Raw genomic sequence first — 7,861 nt, 5'->3', positions numbered from 1 at the left:
TGATGGTGCTGTGTACTTTGTTTTTGTTCTTGCTGCTGTGGTTCATTCGAAATGAAGGAGAAGAAGGAAAGAGGGAGTATGTGGATGACTGAGTGCACGGTCCACAACAAAAAAAAATAATAATATATAATAATAAAGATAATAATATATAATAATAATAATATACAAGATATTTAAAAGTAGAGTGTAAGAGGTAGTTGAGCGTGTTGTCAAATTCTGACTAGTCCGGATTAAAGGAGATACAAAGTGAAATGTGACGGTCTATAGCTAGACGGAATAATGTCTCGAGTTTATTTTTAACTTGAGACGGAAACTAATATTATTACTGTCACTATTATTATCCGACCAAAATACGTATACCTATATTATTATATAAATCATGCCTTAAAGATATAACTTAATCGTACGTATTTTTATATAAACGAGCTTTTATATAATACGTTTATAAAAATCGTGTTTGACATAAAATTAATTAAATTGAATAATTCAAAAATATATAATAAAGTGATTAAACGGTTTAATAAATTTTAAATGTCAAAATGGAAATTCGCGGGTGTTACAATGGCCTTCTAATCTTGTCTTCTCTTTGATGCTTGGTCATTGAATTCAATCAATTTAGCTTCATTTTGCCATGAAAATGCAAGGTTTGCACTCCTTTCCTACCAAGGACACAAAACCTCAAAGAATATGCAAAACAAAGGACTAAAGACAATAAACGACCCAAATATGCACTAAAAAGCATGGGAACGAGGCTAATTCGAGGACTAAATATGCTCTAATTATGGTCACATCAAATATTCCCAAACCGAACCTTTGCTCGTCCCGAGTAAAGAGGTGACAAAGACTAGGACCGTTATTTAAACTAACCTAATAGCATAGCCGATATGAGACAATTAGCGGTTCTCACTCCGCCCCTTCAACTCACAACAAGACAACCATGAGGTATGATGCCTTCTTGCAAGGCAAGGTGGGGCTTACCAAAATGGCGATACATCTAAGCATTAAGCACACAAAATCAAGTAATGGATGCATCTACAAAAGAATAGCCACTTTCCTCATCTAAGTGGCGGAAATTATCTACAAGGGAAGCAATTCAAGGGTACACACTCCTTCATAGATGCAATTTCTTCAAACTACTAAGCCTAGAAGGATACCAATAAATCACCTCCAAATTGTGTCAAGCTAGGGTACCTTTGTCCTCAATCGTTAAATGCTTTTGTCAAGAGTAGACTCCTTATGGTGTTAGAAACACTGGAGGATCGCGGAATTGCCCCTCTTGCCTAGACAAGAAGAAGGGTCGTCCCCTCTCTACCATGCACAAAAATGGATACGATGGATAAAGGGATCAATAGATATTTGAGTTTCATTTTGGGAGTTTGCTTTTGTTGTTGTTTCCCCCCAATTTCTTGTGACATTTGACATTTGAGAACACTTTCTTTGCCATTTCTTTTGATTGTTGGCTTTTCAATACTTGACAACTTTCAACTTTTCTTTGCATTTTCTTTTTGAACATTTTCAAAGTCACCCCATATGTAGTGAGGGTGCCTAATATTTGAATCATTAGGAGTCTATTTTTGCTCCTCTTTTCATTTGATGCAATTTGCAAACTTTCTTTCTTTTCATTTCATTTCTTTGAACTCAAATCAATTTCTTTTTGTGCCCATTCCCCTTGTGACAAAAAATATGGTAGAACATGGATGATGGATGCATGGTTTCAAGGATCACCTTGGAATAAACGGTAGCCAAGGAGTTATCACACCACAAGGTACTCTTGACTAGGCTTAATCCATGGGTCAAAGTATACTAGCATGACACATCCTAGGGTGTTTTACAAGTATTCTAACAAGCAAAGTCTTAAGAAGAAAAAACATCTACTAGGGCCTATATACACTTGTCAAGTTTCCCAAGTAGACGGTTTCGCAAAATTTTTCTAACATGCAACTACATGCCATGATGCAACTAACATATAAACATCCTAATGCAAATGATTCTACCAACTAATATGACATATAAACTAAATGCAAGTTCTAGATTCACATTGTTATACCGCATCAATCAAAATAAAGCCACATAGTCATTAACATAAAGAGGAAAAAGGAGATTGGAAAGATCATACCATGCGGTCTTCAATATCCTTATGTCTCGGATGTGGCATAGTCGATCAATATGAACAAGGATAGAACAAACACAATATATACAATAATATATACAAGTCTACACTACAAAGGAAATGAACTTGTTTTTGGATTTTCAAATTTTTCAAATTTTTTGATTTTTCGAAACTTTTTGATTTTTTGGGTTTTTTTTGAATAAAAGTTAAGTTAGAATTCCCCATCCCCACACTAATATGGGCATTGTCCTCAATGGCCAAAATGATGGGAAACTATGCAAGTATGATGCATGAATTCTATACTAAATACAAGCGACTCTAATCTACACTACATGATGCATGGGTTTTTGTTTATGACGGAGAGCGTAATTTAGATTACCTCCCGTTGCGTGTGCATGTACTTCCCCAAACCGAGATAGACATTATTTCTATTGTCCTAAAATATGGGGTAGTTCATGCACACAAGATGCAATGCATGAAACTACATTGTCATTTTGGATTTTCAAAAGTGGGAACAATGAAATAAGAACACCTCAATGGGGCCGAGGTGTTAGTCCTCATGTTGCTAAGACTCTCCAACTATGATCAAGATAAAAATAAATAAAACAAAGAAAGAAGTAGACAAACCTCAAGAGGGTAGGAGCCTCCAAAGCTTGCTAGTCCTCCACCATATCATCATTGTCATCATTTTCCTCAATAGAAGTGGACTCATCACCACTTCCCTCTTCACTTCCTTACTCACTTCCTTCATCACTTTCTTCATCATCTTCATTAGCCTCTTCTTCTTCATTTACCTCGTCAACAATGTCCTCATCATCAACAACCTCATCGTCACCCGGTCTTTCACACCTAGATGCACTTGGAAAGAAAACTTCCTTATCCGGCCAACTAGGCAAAGGACATGAAGGATCAAGTAGTCCTTGCCTAGCTAAATGAAGGAGGGGTGGATATTGGGCCAAATATGCATCTTCCCGATCCTTAAAAGCTTGTTTGTGCATCTCTTGCATAAGTAGGGTCATGTAGTCATTGCCCACTTCAACACCTTCGGGTTTGAACTCTTGATATTTGAATGGATAGGGTGATGTGACAATGGAGGAGGAGGGCTCTTCAATTTCACCCCTTTGTTGACGGATGATGTATTCGGCTTCCTTTGAGAGGGGAAGAAGGTAGTTTGTTCGATGGACACTCAAACGGCATATCTTGGAAGGCAAAGTAAAAGATCTAGCATCATTGGTGAGCCACCCATATTTGGTGTCAAGAGGATTATGCTTGACCCACTTGTACTTGTTAATCATGGCATCCATGTCAATGAGATGACCCCCTCTTTTCGCCACATAGGTGTTATCCTTGTTGAAATTTGGATCAAAGTACTTGGCCAAGAGAGTAACTAGACCTCCATTTACGATAAAAGCGGTGCCTTCCTTTCCACAATCAACATTGAGCCATCTTTCCACCAAAAGCCTTAGAGCATTGTAAGGCTTAGTGAATTCCCTTCCAACATTTAAGGCCGACTCAAGTAGAACACAATCGAGCTTGGTAAAGTGGTTAGTGTCTTTTCTTGCAATTATAGTATTCCCGATGACCTTGTGCCACACTCTAATGCCCGGATGGTGGACTAATAGAGCGCGACATGCATGAAAGTTCTCAAATTTCTTCCCGGAAATTGCCTCCCAAAGAGGAGTGGGGTCATATTTTTCGGGCTTCTTATAATAACGAGGTGTATCACTAAGACCTAATGCTTTACTCAAAACATCAAAGGTGATGCGCTATTAACATTGGCAAGGCGAAACTCGATGTATTCTCTAGTCTCTACCTTAGTCACTTTCAATAAACTCAAGAATTCCAAGGTAAGGGAGGGGTATGTCAATTCTCTTGTAGCAAACAATTTTCCCAACCCCATGGCTTCAAAGAAGACTTTCGTTTGTTCAAGGACACCCAATTTGTTCAAGGCATCTTCACATATGAATTTGGTGGGTAGAATGGATTTCTTAGCATACTTGGCAAATGTATCCCTATGGGAGTTAGAAATGAAAATTACCTCCGGATAGTTTGATAATTGAGCAATTTCCGGAGTTGTTGAAGTTGTTTTCAAGGGAGGATTTTGTTGTTGTTGAACTTCCAAGTTTGCACTAGCAACCACCATAGCCATTGAGGCTTTCTTTGCTTGAAGGCATTGTTGCCTTTTTGAGAGTACCTTTGCCTTGAGTGCCTTTGTTGATCCTTTTGTTCTTGCCATTGATGATTATACCAAGAAAAGATTGAAAATCTTCAATTTCCAATTATACCCAAATCGATTTTAAGATGAAAGGATTTGCCTTTGTATTTCAAAAAATCGACTCAAAGGTTGAAGATTTTGTTGCTTGGATTGATTATTGTTGGAAAAGGAGTGATTAATTGTTGTTATAAGGAAGTTTGGATTTGATTTGGTTGAGGAAATCTTGTTTTGGTGATGGAGAGGATGAGGGTTTTGGGATTTATGGGGTTTTTGGTAGTGTTTTGAATGTATGAATGAAGGAATGAATGTGGGAGGGGTATTTAAAAACACCCAAAATTTCGAATCTCCAGGGGGAAGACGAGCGGTATTCCTTCGGAACGCTCGGATTCTGCTCAATCTGGGTTCAAGAATTCTCGCCTAAAGACGAGCGTCTTTCAGCTGGGACGCTCGAATTCTTCAGTTGCAGGACGAGCGGATTCCTTTAAAGACGGGCGGATTCTGTTACAGCGAGTTTTCTTATTTTGCACTGGCAAAAAGACGGGCGTCTTCTTGCAAAGACGAGCGGATTCTTTCAGACGAGCGTCTTCTCTGCTTGGATGCTCGGATTCTCTAACAGTCCCAAATTTTCAATTCTGCGGCTCATTTGGACGGACGGTTTCAGCCATAGACGCTCGGATTCCCATAAGACGAGCGGATTCCCCTTAAGGACGCTCGGATTCCTCCTAGTCTACCCGGATTCAGTTCCATCCGTGCACTTGCATATCCCGTGTCATTTTCATTCTTCAAATCTCGTGTTCTTCATTGTAGGGGCACTACTTAGGCATGAATAGCCTAGGCATTTGCTATCCCCACACTAAGCTAAAGCACTACACATCAATAAAATCATTAGTCCCTCCCTCACTTCTCTCAAAAAATGATAAATATCTTGATCAAAGCATAAAAATCCAAAAATGACAAAAATGCAATGTAAGAATTAAAATGCAAGTTAGGGAGTTAGAAATATTTACAAATGGTGGTTTAGAGAGGACTCCACCAAACTCTCATCCTTAGTGAGATGTCATGGGGGCATGTCCAAGGTGTTGTTGATGTTGCTCAACACCTTGAAGAAGTAGTCAAAAGCTTGTTCATTATCATGATAAAGATCTTCAATAGATCTTTGCCCTTGTTGTCCTTCATGTTGGTCTTTATCGATAGCATTACCAATGTAGGGATTGGAAATCCCTTCAAACTCATTGTCCCAAAGACAACAAACTTCATCTACTTGGTCACTAAAGATCTCTTGAGTTGATAGAGACAACTCTCCCACTTTCTTGTCTTGGCCAATGAGGCCATCCTCTTCATTGCTTGACTTTGGTGAGCTTTTCAAGCTCTCTTTGTTACAATTCTCTTGCTCTTTGAATGGAGCATCATCGATTTTCTTCTTCCATTGGAATTCCGACTTCTTTCTATCATCCTTCCGGCTATAATGATCAACCATAAAACATGGTTCATGCAAACGGGGAGCTCTCATGGTCTTGTCAAGATTGAAAGTTATGCTCTCATCTCCCACTTCTAGAGTGAGCTCTCCATGCTTCACATCAATCACCGTACCCGTGGTGTGTAAAAAAGGTCTTCCTAGAATGATTGGAATATTGGAGTCTTCTTCCATGTCAACAATGACAAAGTCCACCGGGATGAAAAATTTCCCAACTCTTACGGGAACATCTTCCCATATTCCCAATGGTGTCTTCATCGATCTATCAGCCATTTGGAGTGTGATATTGGTGGATTTAAGCTCTCCCATCCCTAAACTTTTACTCACCGAGTACGGCATAACACTCACACTAGCCCCTAGATCACATAAGGCTTTGTTGATCGTGGTGTCGCCAATGGTACACGGTATTGAGAAGCTTCCCGGATCTTTAAGTTTTGGAGGTGAACTCCCTTGAAGTATTGCACTACTCACCTTAGTGAAGGCGATAGTCTCAAGCTTCCGGATCGACTTCTTCTTCGTAAGGATGTCTTTCATGTACTTTGCATAGGCCGGCACGTGATTGATAATTCCGTAAAAGGAATCGAGACTTCCAAATTCTTCACAATCTCCATAAATTTTCCAAGTTGGTCATCAAATTTGGGCTTGGCTTGACGACTCGGAAAAGGAAGTCTAATCACAATGGGATCCTTCTCCTTGGCCTTGTCTTCATTTTTCTTTGAAAATTCTTCTTTTGATGGTTCTCCATCCTTGGAGTTTTGCACAACTTCTTCTTTGTCACTAGCTTCCACAACTTCATCCTCAACTTGCTTCTTTGGTGCTTCATACCTTGTACCACTTCTCAAGTGAATGGCACTAACCGTTTCATGTCTTGGGGGATTACTTTGAGGTGGTAATTGCCCCTTTTGTCTTTGTGAGCTTGAAGATGCTAGTTGAGTCAATTGGGTTTCCAACATTTTGGTGTGGGCTAGGATGTTGTTGATGGTAATTTCTTTTGCTTGACTATCTTTTTGCATTTGAGTGAAAAACTCTTGTTGATTCTTTTGCATTTGGAGGACCGCTTTTTGAACATCAAAACCTTGGTCATTTTGTTGATTGTATGGAGTTTGATTTTGGTAACCTTGGTTTTGGTTGTAAAAGGGTCTTTGATTTTGGTTTCTCAAGGGAGGTGGGGTGTATGTTGGTTGAGGGTTTTGAACATTTTGGCTTTTGTATGAGAGATTTGGGTGGAATTTGGTGTTCTCATTGTAATAGTTTGAATAAGGGGTACCACTCTTGTATGCTTGAAAAGCATTCACTTGTTCATTTGTTCCCCTACATTCACTTTGGTCATGTCCCAAAGTTCCACAATTCTCACATATCCCACTTGGGATTGATGAAGATGCCGTCATGGCATTGACATGATGCTTTGGTGATTTTGAGGCTTCTTCAAGCCTAGCCATAGCTTTTTCAAACTTCAAGTTGATGGTATCAATGTGAGCACTAAGTTTAGCACCCAATTGAGTAATAGAGTCCACTTCATGCTTTCCTCCTCTAGTAGCCTTGCGAGGCCTACTATATTGTGAGTTATGGACCGTCATTTCCTCAATTTTGTTCCAAGTTTGATTGTCATCAACTTCTGTGAACATTCCATTTGATCCCATGTTGAGAATGTTTCTTGAATCTTCATAAAGACCGTTCCAAAATTGTTGTACCAAGAACCACTCGCTAAGTCCATGGTGAGGACATGAGCGGCAAATTCCTTTGAATCAGTCCCAAGCTTCATACAAAGATTCTTCATCTCTTTGCTTAAAGCCCGTAATTTGAGCTCTTAGCATGTTAGTCATTTCCGGTGGATAGAACTTTTTGTAGAAAGCTAGAGCTAATTTCTTCCAAGAATCAATTCCGAGAGTAGCCTTATCAAGGCCTTTCAAGCATTGTTTTGCGGTGCCAATTAGAGAAAAAGGAAATAAGACCCATCGAATTTGGTCTTGAGTTACACCGGTTTGAGAAATTGCATCACAATAGTTGCAAAAAGTCTCCATATGAGAGTGAGGGTCTTCACTAGGCATCCCCCCAAATTGGC

The 7,861-nt window shown here is 39.3% G+C and overlaps 1 non-coding gene across 1 annotated transcript; it reads left to right on the top strand.

The window, feature by feature from the left end:
• The first annotated feature begins 7,506 nt into the window (after nt 1–7,506).
• LOC141619324 (small nucleolar RNA R71) lies at nt 7,507–7,613 on the top strand. The gene has a single exon (XR_012531663.1). It is a non-coding gene; the product is annotated as a small nucleolar RNA R71 (small nucleolar RNA).
• The last annotated feature ends 248 nt before the right edge of the window (nt 7,614–7,861 follow it).

The sequence above is a fragment of the Silene latifolia genome, chromosome 1, assembly GCF_048544455.1.
Source record: "Silene latifolia isolate original U9 population chromosome 1, ASM4854445v1, whole genome shotgun sequence".
Lineage (NCBI taxonomy): Eukaryota > Viridiplantae > Streptophyta > Magnoliopsida > Caryophyllales > Caryophyllaceae > Silene > Silene latifolia.
The sequence above is the reverse complement of the archived record's forward strand: the minus strand, read 5'-3'. Positions and strand labels throughout refer to the sequence as shown.